Genomic DNA, 13,277 nt, shown 5'->3' with positions numbered 1-13,277 from the left:
TGAGAGAGATTGTGGTTGTGAGGAGGAAGAGGCGCTATTTTCTTCCTCTTCACAACCACAATCTCTCTCAGGCGCACGGCGCCTGCGGACGCGTTCCAACGCGTACGTCTGGTTAGGGCTTAACGCGTCTGACTACGGATCAGAAGATTCCAGGTTCGAATCCTGGCAAGGTCGTTTCTCGCTTTCATTATTTTTTTGCCTGGGCGAAAAGGGAAGTATGGGCTGTACTCCAGTAGCTTTCCTTCCGGATTCGGGCTTGTGGCGCAACGGATAACGCGTCTGACTACGGATCAGAATATTCCAGGTTGGAATCCTGGCAAGCTCGTTTCTCGCTTTCATTATTTTTTGCCTGGGCGAAAAGGGAAGTATGGGCTGTACTCCAGTAGCCTTTCCTCCGGATTCGGCTTGTGGCGCAACGGATAACGCGTTCTGACTACGGATCAGAAGATTCCAGGTTCGAATCCTGGCAAGCTCGTTTCTCTGCTTTCATTATTTTTTGCCTGTGCGAAAGGGAAGTATGGGCTGTACTCCATAGCTTCCTTCGGATTCGGCTTGCGGCGCAACGGATAACGCGTTGACTACGGATCAAGATTCCAGGTTCGAATCCTGGCAAGCTCGTTTCTCGCTCATTATTTTTTGCCTGGGCGAAAGGGAAGTATGGCTGTACTCCAGAGCTTTCCTTCCGGATTCGGGCTTGCGGCGCAGTCCTTCTGGTACGTGAATCCACGTCGGGCCCCGTAGTGACTGGAAAAGTGTTTATTCCGTGTGCTCCGAGGGAAGACGTGTTTTTGCTTGTGTTGGCGGCCTTGAACGGCCGCGTAACAGGAATGTTGTTTTTGACGACGACGACTATCAGGTAATTTTGCCGCACTTGCCTACCGGACGAATCGTCCTTAATACTGTTTTTCTACAGCGCGGACGTCCGTGGAAGACCGTACAAAGTTGAGGATTTCCGTGACGCTCTGGCTCGTCTGGAACTGCTCCCGAAGTAGTTGCTTTGGGGGCGTACCAGATGAACCACGTCTGGGCGGTCATGATGAAGACGGCGGAAGCTACTAAGAAACTGCTTGATGCCGGGACAATCATCGTCAAAGAACGACGCTGCATTGTCGTTGACCCCAACAACCAAGGTGTCCGCATGAAGCTACACTGGTTGCTGCCAAGTGTGTCAGACGAAGACATACGACAAGCTCTTGCCCCATATGGAAAGGTGACAGACGCGGCGAAAGAACGGTGGCGTGTTCAAGGTATATTGGACAAGGGCTCAACGACGAGGTCGGTGACGCTGCAGCTGAAAGCGGGAATTACAGTCGACGATATTCCGCACCAGCTACGTATAGCAGGGGAGCTCGTCCTTGCCGTCATTCCCGGCCGCGCCCCCCTTTGCCTGCGGTGCCATACAACCGGTCATATTCGCCGGGACTGTCGTGTTCCACGCTGCGAGGTCTGCCGACGCTTCGGCCATGATCGTTCTCAGTGCGTCAAGACGTACGCTGTCGTTGCAGGACCAACGAGGAGAGCCGACGAAGTGGCTGAACACCTCATGGATGAGGTTGAAGTTGAAGGCATTTCACCTGCTACAAGCGACAATGCTGGCAATGCAGTCACGGAAAAGCCGCCTCTTCACTTTAAAAACTTGGGTCTAGACAAGAAACCTGACGTCGAGGATGTTTCTCCGGAAAAGAATGAAAACGCCGTGACTGAAAACGAGAGCGTCGAGACAAAACAGAGGGACGCCCCGAAGCCGTCGCCTGCCACTACATGTCCCGAAACGTCTACTACGCCTGCCACGACCGACGTCGACATGGCAGCAGCCACTAACACGCCTGCGAAGCGGGCTCACGAGGAAACGCTCGGCGCATCTGGGACCTCTGGAGCGACGACATGCAGCGAGCCGCCCACAAAGGCGGCTCAGCTGCGACGTACGTCATTCAAGCCGAGGCCCAACGTCCAAGTTGAGCGGAGACCCGAGACGGGGCCGCCCCCGTAGCGGCTTCGATTGGGTCTTGCAACCTTCCCACGGCTTCTACGTGTGATGCCGCCAGCTTGTCCGGCGGAGCCACGTGCTACATAGTGAATGGGTCGATCAAGGTAAGCGCTATGCGACCCGTTTGTTCTTGATCATAATGGCAGCTAAACTTAACACAGCGATCCGTGTTGCCACGCTTAACGTCCGAGGACTAAGCGCAAGGCGACGGCAATACCAACTGAGTCGTATGTTTCTGGAAAATGATCTCGATATAATTGCAGTACAGGAGACCAAGATATCGAGTCAAGAGCAAACGGATCGCATGGTGCAACCTTTCGTTCCGCGTTACAGTGTATGCGTTTGTCATGCGGCCGGCACATCGGGGGGTTGTGCTATTTTTTTGCGCAACAGCTTAAACGCATCTGTGGAAGCAATGACAGTGTGTGAAACAGGACGCCTGATTGTTGTCGATTTTGTGCTCAGTGAAATTTCCTGGCGAGTTGTTTGTATTTACGCACCTAATAGACAGCACGAGAGGGAGTCCTTTTTTGAGCGAGTTGAGGTTTATTTAAAAACCGATAGGCTTCTGCTTTTACTAGGTGATTTCAACTGTGTGTGTTTTCCAGAGGACCGTGTCAAAAATTTGCCTGTGAATGACCATAGTGCGTTGCTATTGAGCAAACTTGTTAGCGAATACAACCTGGAAGACGTCGGCTATGTGTTGTACGATTACAGTGTTCCGCGGTTTACACATTTCCAAGGACTAAGTCACGCTAGGTTGGATAGAGTGTGTGTATCACTGGAACTAGTACCGTTATGTAAAGCCTACGTGAACAAGCAAGTCTCTTTTAGCGACCACAGTTTGGTTGCCTTCACAATAGGAACAAAAGAACGAAAAACAAATTTCTCGTGGGACTTGTGGAAATTTAACGATAAATTACTCAATGATGACAGTTTCGTAAATGATGTTAAGGGAAAACTTGGACGATTGATTGCAGCCGATCAGAAATATGTAGTAGGCATGTGGGAAAATTTTAAAATGAAGTCAAGCTAGGTGCTATAGAAAGAGCTACTAAGCTGAAACAAGAAGAAAAACAGAAGGAAAAGGCCCTAAGGAGCAAACTCGATTTCCTACTTAAAGTAGAAAGCACAGAACCTGGCCATGTCATGAAGGAAATAAAGCAAGTAAAAAGCCAGTTAGAAACAATCGACACAGAAAAGTATCGCGGAGCCATGATAAGATCCCGTGCAGAAAAACTGTGGCAAGGGGAAACACCGAATAAACGCGCGCTTAGCGACGAGAAAGCTTACGCTCGCCGAAGTGATATCAATCAGATATGCTACAAAGATGAAGTCACGAGTGACATCACGATCATTGAACAAGCATTTGTTGAACATTATGATGACCTGTTTAGCAAAAGAAAAACTGATCTGGGTGGTTTCATAGGCCAGTTCTTGCACTTAATGCCACAGTTGGAAGAAAGCGTTAAAAAAGACCTCGAAGCCCCTTATAAGTGTGAGTGAAGTTGAAGCAGCTATAGAAGAACTAGGCTCAGGAAAGGCGCCTGGGCCGGACGGCTTAAGCGCTGCCTTCTACAAAGCATTTAAGGCAGAAATAGCTCCGATTATGAAGCAATTTTTAGCGCTGTCATATGAAAACAACCGTATACCCCCGTCTTTCCGAACAACTCAGATGGTCCTGATCCCCAAATCTGATGATCCAGTAAAGCGCTTGTACGTTGCATCGTACCGTCCCATTAGCCTCGCGAACACTGACTATAAAATATTTATGAAAATATTAGCAAGAAGGTTACAGAGCGTAATTAAACATTTAGTTGGAGCCCACCAAACGTGTGGGATTAAAGGGCGCACAATAACCACTAACGTACACATCGCTAGGAGCGTTCTAGAATGCGTCGATGCTTTCGAGGGTCGAGTTGCAATGTTGCAGCTAGACCTGCAGAAGGCATTCGACCGTGTGTCTCATGATATTCTCTTCGAGATTTTAGAATACACGAACCTAGGATCCATGATTATAGATGGCTTAAAAATGGTCTACAAAGAATGCAGCACACGGTTGATTATCAACAAGTCTCTCACAAGAAGTGTCAATGTCTGTTCGTCTCTGAAACAAGGGTGTCCAATCTCGCCATTGCTATTCGCGATATACCTGGAACCCTTTTGCCTAGCCGTTAGAGAAAACGAGAAAATACGAGGTTTCAAATTACAGCAAAGCGAGGTGAAAGTACTATCTTACGCAGACGATCTAGCAGTGTTTTGTGATGACTATGACAGTATCAGCGAAGTGGTAACTGTAGCGAAGTCTTACTGCGAAAAAACAGGAAGTGCTATTAACTGGGACAAGTGCATCGGGTTTTGGCATGGCGCGTGGAAAAGCCCACCATGCACTTTCGCAAACATCCAGTGGGTGACCATGCCTGCAAAATATCTAGGGGTGCCACTCGAACATTATAATGACAGTACTACGTTCTGGGAACAAGAAACACAGATGGTGAAGGAAAAAGCGCTTGCGTGGCAAGGACGTAACCTATCAATGTTCGCGCGCTCCACCGTGTGTAACATTTTCCTGGTTGCTAAAATTTGGTACATATTACAAGCGCTATTCATGTCGAGAGCGAATGTACAGAAGCTGCATAGAGTGTTTGCCGTGTTCATTTGGAACTCAACTTGGGAACGCTGCAGCCGCACTAATCTGTTTAGATCGGTTCGCAGTGGTGGTCTCGGACTGTCACATCTATTTGTACGACAGATTGTATCGCGGTTTATGTTCTTGCGAAACCAGAGTGATCCTTTTTTGCGCACCATGATACAAGTGCGATTAAGTAATCTTTTACCTGACTTTCTTGTTTCGTGTTCGTATACTGAATCCCGTCCAGTGAAAGGCTTCCTTCGGGAAGTAGTGTCATCCTTCCGTATGCTGAGTGTTCGTTTCTCGCTAGAATACTTAAGTTCAGTTAAAAGAAAGAAATTGTATCATGATATGTTAGACTTATTAATGCCAGTTCCATTGTACAGGATAGCATACTCTGGAGGCTCAGGAGATGATGTTCTAAAAAGAGTCAAAAGAATGCCTGTGAAACCATCAGTAAAATCATTCTTCTTTAAACTCCACACAAATACCCTACCCGTGAAGACGTGGCTGGCAGACAAGGGTTTATTTGTGCCTTGGACTACCAATTGCTTACTGTGTAAGAAACCAGAGACTGTCGACCATGTCTTCATTGATTGTTGGGACCCTTTTTTTCATTGGGACATCTTACAACGAACCTTAAAGAAAGAATTACCAATAACTCCACGTGGTATCAGGTACTTAGACACAGAAACTAATAATGTTCCATATGACCTTATTATGCTAATAAGCCTCCATAGTATATGGTGCACAAGAATGTCTGTACGCCATGCTGATGTGGATGTCCATTCTGTTCGAGAAAACTTTATCGAAAGTGTCGCCTACATGCGTGAAGTCTACAAAGCGCACAAAGAACCACCGGACTGGTTGCCACTGTTCGATGAGTTGGTGAAATTGAAACGATTTTAATGCAACGAGTCAGCATAAGCTAAGCTGCATGACTCTCTTTTTTAACAATGTATTCAGCATGGCAATTCAACTGCAAGGCAATAAAGAAGAAAAAAATCGGGCTTGTGTGGCGCCACTGATAACGCGTTCTTAACTATACGGATCAGAAGATTCCAGGTTCGAATCCTGGCAAGCTCGGTTCTCCGCTTTTCATGTTTTGTTTCCTGGGTGACAGGAATTATGGCCTGTAATCCGTAGCTTTCCTTGCCACCCGGGCTTGTGGCGCAACGGATAACGCGTCTGACTACGGATCCAGAAGATTCCAGGTTCGAATCCTGGCAAGCTCGTTTATCGCTTCATTTTTGTTTCCTGGTGACAAGGGAAGTATGGCCTGTACTCCAGTAGCTTCCCTTGCCAACCCGGGCTTGTGGTGCAACGGTTTTCAGCTGCATTCCAATACACTACCTGTAAAACCGTGGCTTCAGGAAAGAGGTATTTTTATCCCCTGGTCTGTGGATTGTTTACTATGCCACAAGGAAGAGACAATTGAACACGTATTCATAGACTGCTGGGACGCCGTTTTCCACTGGGACGTCATGCAGCGAACTATAAAGAAAGACTTGCCCATAACACCCTATGGCATCCGTTTTCTCCCGACGGAAAATGAAGGAGTGCCATACGACATGTTTATGCTATTAGGGTTGCACAGCCTGTGGCGCACCCGAATGGCTGTTAGACACGCTGACATAAATGTTCGAAGTACTCGTGAATATTTTATTGAAAGTGTCTGTTACATAAAAGAAGTGTTCGATGCGCAAAACGAAAAGCCAGAATGGTTTAGTGTGTTAAACGAGCTTGCGAACCTTAGGCGGTTTTAAAATCTCGTGCACACCAAAGACTGGTGGGCACTTTTACCAATTGTGAAGTGTCGAAATTCTGTCTGTATTTTGCAAAAGGCAATAAAGAAAAAAAAAGCTTCATTCTGCTTCCGGCCACCGAGCGTGACGGTTCGTGGGATCATGGCCTCTTCAAGGGCAGCGACAGCGGTCACTTTTGGCCGCGGTAACAGGACCAATGACAACGATAACGAATACCCGTTTATTCTGCCTCAACTGCCCCAAGGACGAGTGGCGATTAATACCGTGTTTTTGCACGGTGATGTGCGTGCCAGACCCTACAAGGTGGAGGATTTCAGGGACGCCCTGCTTCCGACAGGCTTGATGCCTGAGGTGCTATGCATAGGGGCGTACCAGATTAACCACGTCTGGGCGGTAACCCTCAAGGATGCGACCGCCACAAAACGACTGGTGGCACTGAAGGAACTGCAGGTGAAGGGACGACGGTGCGTCATCGTCGACCCGCAGGACCAGCAGGTGAAGCTTAGGCTGCACTGGCTACTGTACGGCGTGGCCGACGAGGACATTTGGACGGCGTTCGCGGCTTTCCGGAAGGTGGAGGAGGTAAGCCGGGAGAGGTAGCGCGTCCAAGGCATGGGGGACAAGACGTCAACCACCAGGACCGTGCTGCTCAAGCTCAAGAGCGGTCTCAAAGTAGAGGACCTTCCTCATCAGGTCCGCGTCGGCGGAGAGCTCGCTTTGGTGGTCGTTCCCGGGCGGCCTATGCAGTGCTTGCGCTGCCAGGGCACTGGGCACGTCCGGCGAGAGTGTAAGGTGCCGCGCTGCTCCCGTTGCAGACGTTTTGGGCACGTCGAAGCCGACTGCGTGAAGACCTACGCTACAGCTACAGGCCCAGCAGTGAGCGAAGCGGCAGCCGAACAGCTGATGGACGCAGTCGAGGCTGAAGACGCCGCTAAGGGAGCCGGAGACCAAGTGCCGCCAGCGAAGACAAGTACCGTGACAGTGCCGGAGGGCGCTGAAGCCAAGGTGGTCGAAGCTGCTGAGCAAGTGACTGGGCCGGCACGGGTCGACACGGAAGCTGTCCTTGCAAATGAAGGTGCAAGTGAAGGCGAAAGCGATGACGATGAATCAGAAATGGAACAGAGCGAGGCTGCCAACGACGGGGACCGGGCTGCTAGTCTCGGTGCAACCTTCAAGCGCCCCCGAGACGACGCCGGAGACCAGGACAACGCAGCATCCAGCACCGGGGACGGGCCGCCGACGAAAGCGCCTCTTGGGAGGCGTGCGGGTTTCAAACCCAAACCGAATGTTCCGCCCGAGAGAAGGCCTGGGGACAAAGCGCAGCACACCATCAACAACGCCGGGAAGCCGGGCGGCTCCGGAGGCGGCTAGCCGACGGCTAGTCGTGAAAGGTAAGCACCATGCTCCGGGCCTACCTCATTCTTTAGCACAGCATGGCTCCTGAACCAACACTGAGTATTGCCACACTAAACGTGAGAGGCTTGGCGGCTAGCCGTAGGCAAAATCAAGTCCTACGGTTGGTCACTGACCACGACATAGATGTTTTAGCTGTCCAGGAGACCAAGGTAGACGGGGAGGAGGAGACCGGGAGCATGGTGCGGCGTTTCACGACTAGATATTATGCGGTCGTGAGCCACGCGGTAGGGACGTCCGCCGGATGCGTCCTGTTTGTTAAGAAGTTGCCAAACCTTGCAGTACAAAGTGTGTTTTCATGTCAATCCGGAAGGATCGTATTTTGCGATTTTGTTTTTTGTGAAGTTCAATTTCGAGTTATATGCATATATGCGCCAAATGGTGTAGAAGAACGTGCTTTATTTTTTTCGAAACTTTTTCAGTTTATTAGCAGTGAAAAGTGCATGCTTTTGTTGGGGGATTTCAACTGTGTTTTGAGTGCTCGAGATAGATCCAATAATGCTGGTATCCGCGATAAAAGCAGTCACATACTTTCTAAGTTGATTAGTGATAGTGAACTAGACGATGTATGTGAGAGACTTGAGGGGGAGCGGGAAGTGATGTTTACGCGATTCAAGGCAGTAGCCATGCGCGGTTAGACCGCTTGTACATGTCACAGGACATGATTCAAAGTGCCACAGTTATTCTGTTGCACCTGTGTCGTTCTCAGATCACTGCTTGGTGATGTGTACCATAGGAATGAAGAAGAAGAGTCAATCTTTTAACTGGGACCAATGGAAAATGAATGCCTTACTACTAAAAGACGCGCCATTTGTAGACGCAATTCATGAGGCCGTTATGGAAGTAAGCGATGAATGTATTGAAACAATAGCAGAGAAATGGGAAGGGTTCAAACAGAAGGTAAAAATGAAAGCAATAGAAAGATCGAGCTGCTTAAAGTTTGAGAGGGAAATGAAAGAACGAGATTTACGAAATATACTTAATCAGCTGATAGCGCTGGAGTGCGAAGAGCCAGGGGCGTATAAGCAAGATATGCGAACCATCAAAGAAAAAATCGAACAGTTGGACAAAGAACGCTATCAAGGGGCGATTGTGCGTGCAAGAGCAAACGCATTAGTCGCGGGGGAGACGCCCACCAAAAGGGCGCTTGGACTTGAAAAAGCTCATGGTCGACGTAATCATGTCGATAAGATCTCGTGGAATGGCACGCTCGTCGACGATAATAAGAGCATAGGCCGAGCGTTTTTAGAGTATTACCAGTCACTGTTTGCATATCAAGAAGCCAATGTAGATGAGTTCAAAAGGGTCTTTCTCAGTCGCATGCCGCGATTAAGTGACGACACGAAGGACCTATTAGAAGGCAGTATAAGAGAACACGAAGTCGAAAAAGCAATACATGATTTGAACAATGGCAAATCACCCGGACCTGACGGTCTGAGCGCGTGTTTTTATAAAGCCTTCAAGAAAGAACTGTCGCCCCTGTTAACAGACCTGTTTAACGCTGCGTATGTGAACAAAGCTTTGCCGCCTTCTTTTGGTAAAGCGCATACCATCTTGATACCTAAGAGTGACAAAGCGGAGAAACTTAGGCTCGTGACATCTTATAGGCCGATATCTTTAACCAATGTCGACTATAAGATTTTCATGAAGGTTTTGGCAGCCAGACTTCAAAGCGTCATCAAAGAAATAGTTGCAGACCACCAAACGTGTGGGATCAAAGGGAGGTCAATTTTTTCGAATATTCACACGATGCGGTGCGTGCTCGAGTGCTGTGACATCACTTACGACGGCGTCGCAGTGCTCCAGCTTGACCTCGAGAAAGCGTTTGACTGTGTGTCTCATGATATTTTGTTTGCCATTCTGGAACACATTAATGTGGGTGCCATTATCACTGAGGGAGTGGCGTTGGCGTATCAGAACTGCACAACACGCTTAATTGTCAATAAATCATTGGGGGCCCCCATTAACGTCATGCGTTCTGTGCGTCAAGGCTGCCCCCTCAGTCCTCTTTTGTTTGCTATTTACATAGAAACGATGTGTTTGGCGATAATAGAGAATGCTCATATACGCGGTTATAGCTTGGCAGCCACAGAAGTCAAGCTCCTGGCATATGCAGATGATATCGCCGTGTGTTGTACAAGCAGAGAAAGTGTAACGGAAACAATACGCGTTGCGAAACAGTTTTGTGATGTGACGGGCAGTAAAGTGAACTGGGGTAAATCCCTCGGTTTGTGGCACGGAGAGTGGTCTTCGGCCCCAGACAACTTTGCTAATGTGAGCTGGGTGAAAACCCCTACCAAGTATCTGGGTGTTCCCTTGGACAGTTACAAACACAGCGAGGAATACTGGACGAACCAAATAAAAGAAACAAGAGAGAAAGCAGACAGGTGGAAAGGCATCAACCTGTCCATTTTTGCAAAGGCAACTGTATGCAATATGTTTTTCATTACGAAGTTGTGGTACGTCATGCAGACGTTGTTTTGTTCAAGGGTAAATGTACAAAGGTTGCATAGAGTGTTCGCCGTTTTTATCTGGGAATCTAGCTGGGAAAGATGTAGCCGAACAAACCTGTTCAGACGGGTGAAGGAAGGGGGGCTGGGCTTGGCGCATCTTTTTGTACGACAGCTTGTCAATAGATTTTTGTTTTTTCGAGATGTGCGTGATCCATTTCTGCGTACGGTATTACAGCTCAGGTTAGAGACGCCTTGCCGGCACTCATTGTTAGTACTAATAGTATGCCAGGGGCGATTCGCGGCTATCTTAAAGAAGTAGTCGATAGTGTGCGCTTTCTTTCTGTGCGTTTTTCTTTCGATTATCTTTCTGACGTGAAAAGAAAGACATTATATAAAGATGTATGCGACATTGTATTTCCAGTGCCATTGTACAGAGCTGTATACAGTGGAGGAACAGGACAGGATGTTCTGAAACGGGTGAAAAGAATGGAGGTGCCTACTGGCGTTAAAACATTCTTTTTTAAGCTACACACAGGAACACTGTCAGTGAAGACATTCATGGAAGAACGTGGATTCCTTGTACCATGGGGCTCACACTGCTTGATTTGCAAGCAACCTGAAACAGTAGATCATGTGTTCTTGCATTGCTGGGAAGGGGTCTACTTCTGGGACGTCCTAAAACGGACAATCAAGAAGGAGTTTCCGTTGAATCCGCACGGGATCAGGTACCTAGCGATAAAGAATGAGGACGGGGTACCATACGATTTAATCATGCTCCATGGCCTCCACTGTTTATGGCGGGCACGGATGGCTGGGTACCATTGCGACCCAGACGCTAGGCCGGCTCGTATTTATTTTCGAGACAGTATGTCTCGGTTCATTGAAATAAAGAAAACACAAGAATGTGTACCCGATTGGCTGTCGAGGATAGAATCTCTGACAGCATTAAAAGAATTTTAATTCGACAACGCCAGTCCATGTTGGACTGATGGCTTTCATGTTTTCCAATATGTTTTGTAGTTGTGCTTTTTGAGATTTTGTTCTGTACATTGTCAAAGACCGGCAATAAATAAAAAAAAGAAAAAAAAAAGCTTGTGGCGCAACGGATAACGCGTCTGACTACGGATCAGAAGATTCCAGGTTCGAATCCTGGCACGCTCGTTTATCGCTTTCATTTTTTGTTTCCTGGGTGACAAGGGAAGTATGGCCTGTACTCCAGTAGCTTTCCTTGCCAACCCGGGCTTGTGGCGCAACGGATAACGCGTCTGACTACGGATCAGAAGATTCCAGGTTCGAATCCTGGCAAGCTCGTTTATCGGTTTCATTTTTTGTTTTCTGGGTGACAAGGGAAGTATGGCCTGTACTCCAGTAGCTTTCCTTGCCAACCCGGGCTTGTGGCGCAACGGATAACGCGTCTGACTACGGATCAGAAGATTCCAGGTTCGAATCCTGGCAAGCTCGTTTATCGCTTTCATTTTTTGTTTCCTGGGTGACAAGGAAAGTAAGGCCTGTACTCCAGTAGCTTTCCTTGCCAACCCGGGCTTGTGGCGCATTCCTTTTCCGGCTTTCGAGCGATACGGTCACGGAATGTCGCGCTCCGTCGGAGCGGTATCAGCGGCCCCAGCGGGTCGCGGGAACAGGTTTTTTGCTGCTTCTGAAGATTACCAAGTTATTCTGCCGAACCTGCCAACAGGAAAAATTGTGCAAAACACAGTGTTTATGCATGCTGACGTTACTGCTAGACCCTACAGAGTGGAAGACTTCAGGGACACATTGCTTCATCTTGGTGTGCTGGCCGACGTTATCACGTTAGGGGCATACCAGATGAACCACGTCTGGGCTATCACCCTCAAGGACGCTGCGGCTACGGAGAAACTACTTGCTGCGAAGGACGTGAAGGTTAAAGAACACAAGTGCCTGATAGTCGACCCTAATGACCGAGGTATTCGCTTCAAGATTCACTGGCTGCTCCACGGTGTTTCTGACGAGGATGTGCGTGCCGCGCTATCGCCGTACTGGAAGGTGGTCGACGTGTCAAGGGAAAAGTGGCGTGCGCATGGCGTTCTCGACAAGGGCTCTACGACCCGTACGGTTACCTTGAAGTTGGGGCCGGGTTTCAAGATCGACGACATACCGCACCAAATCAAGGTGGCCGGTGAACCTGCGCTAATTGTTGTACCAGGCAGGGCCCCACTTTGCCTCCGTTGCAAATCTAGTGGGCATATACGCAGAGACTGCCAGGTGCCACGTTGTGCGCTTTGCCGACGGTATGGCCATGAGGACTCCCAATGTGCGAAAAGCTACGCAAGTGCTGCAGGATCCTTGAGGGGTGATGACACGTCAGAGCACCTCGTGGACGAAGCTGATGCCGAAGAAACGGCGGGAGGTCAAACCTCAAGCATCGAGGCGTCTTCTGGGCCGACCACGGTAGACGGGGCAGACAACAGCAAGTCTTCCGAAGAAGAGTTCCCACCCCTCTCCCAAGGTACGGATGTGAAAGCTGAGCCTAACAAGAACACCGAGGACGCTACCGAAGACGCCGAGGCGGACAAGTCCGCGTGTATGGACGTCACAGAAGCACCAAGCTCTGGTGTGGCAGCAAAGCGGGCTCACGAGGATACCAACGAGACAACGGCGAACACCGACGGCGAAGGGCAACCACCAACCAAGGCGGCTATCGTTCGGCGGCCCTCACTGAGACCTCGACCGAACGTGGCCACCGGTAAAAGTGTGGCGGCAACGCCGCCTACAGCGCCAACGTAGCGTAAGATCTGCCATGGCACGACGCCCTGGCATGCGGCTTTTTGCTGAGAGTACCACCATGATTCCCAGCCTTTCTTCATAGTCACTATGGCTTCTATTCCTAAATCGCTACGTATCGCGACGATTAACGTCCGAGGGCTTGCGTCTAAACGAAAACAGAGTCAGCTGTACCGATTGGTGACCGAGTTTGACCTCGACATTGTGGCGATACAGGAAACTAAAGTTGATGGTGAAGTAGAGACTGGGAACATGGTTCGACGTTT

At 49.0% G+C, this 13,277-nt stretch overlaps 4 non-coding genes across 4 annotated transcripts; all 4 read left to right on the top strand.

Annotated features, from left to right (window-relative positions):
- The first annotated feature begins 252 nt into the window (after positions 1-252).
- Positions 253-325, top strand: Trnar-acg (transfer RNA arginine (anticodon ACG)). The gene has a single exon. It is a non-coding gene; the product is annotated as a tRNA-Arg (tRNA).
- A 5,455-nt stretch (positions 326-5,780) lies between these two features.
- Trnar-acg (transfer RNA arginine (anticodon ACG)) lies at positions 5,781-5,854 on the top strand. The gene has a single exon. It is a non-coding gene; the product is annotated as a tRNA-Arg (tRNA).
- A 5,635-nt stretch (positions 5,855-11,489) lies between these two features.
- Trnar-acg (transfer RNA arginine (anticodon ACG)) lies at positions 11,490-11,562 on the top strand. Its single transcript has one exon. It is a non-coding gene; the product is annotated as a tRNA-Arg (tRNA).
- Positions 11,563-11,639: 77 nt separating this feature from the next.
- On the top strand, positions 11,640-11,712 carry Trnar-acg (transfer RNA arginine (anticodon ACG)). Its single transcript has one exon. It is a non-coding gene; the product is annotated as a tRNA-Arg (tRNA).
- Positions 11,713-13,277: the final 1,565 nt, after the last annotated feature.

This window comes from Dermacentor silvarum, chromosome 7, assembly GCF_013339745.2.
Source record: "Dermacentor silvarum isolate Dsil-2018 chromosome 7, BIME_Dsil_1.4, whole genome shotgun sequence".
In the NCBI taxonomy this organism is placed as follows: domain Eukaryota; kingdom Metazoa; phylum Arthropoda; class Arachnida; order Ixodida; family Ixodidae; genus Dermacentor; species Dermacentor silvarum.
This window is presented reverse-complemented; position numbering and strand designations above follow the sequence as displayed.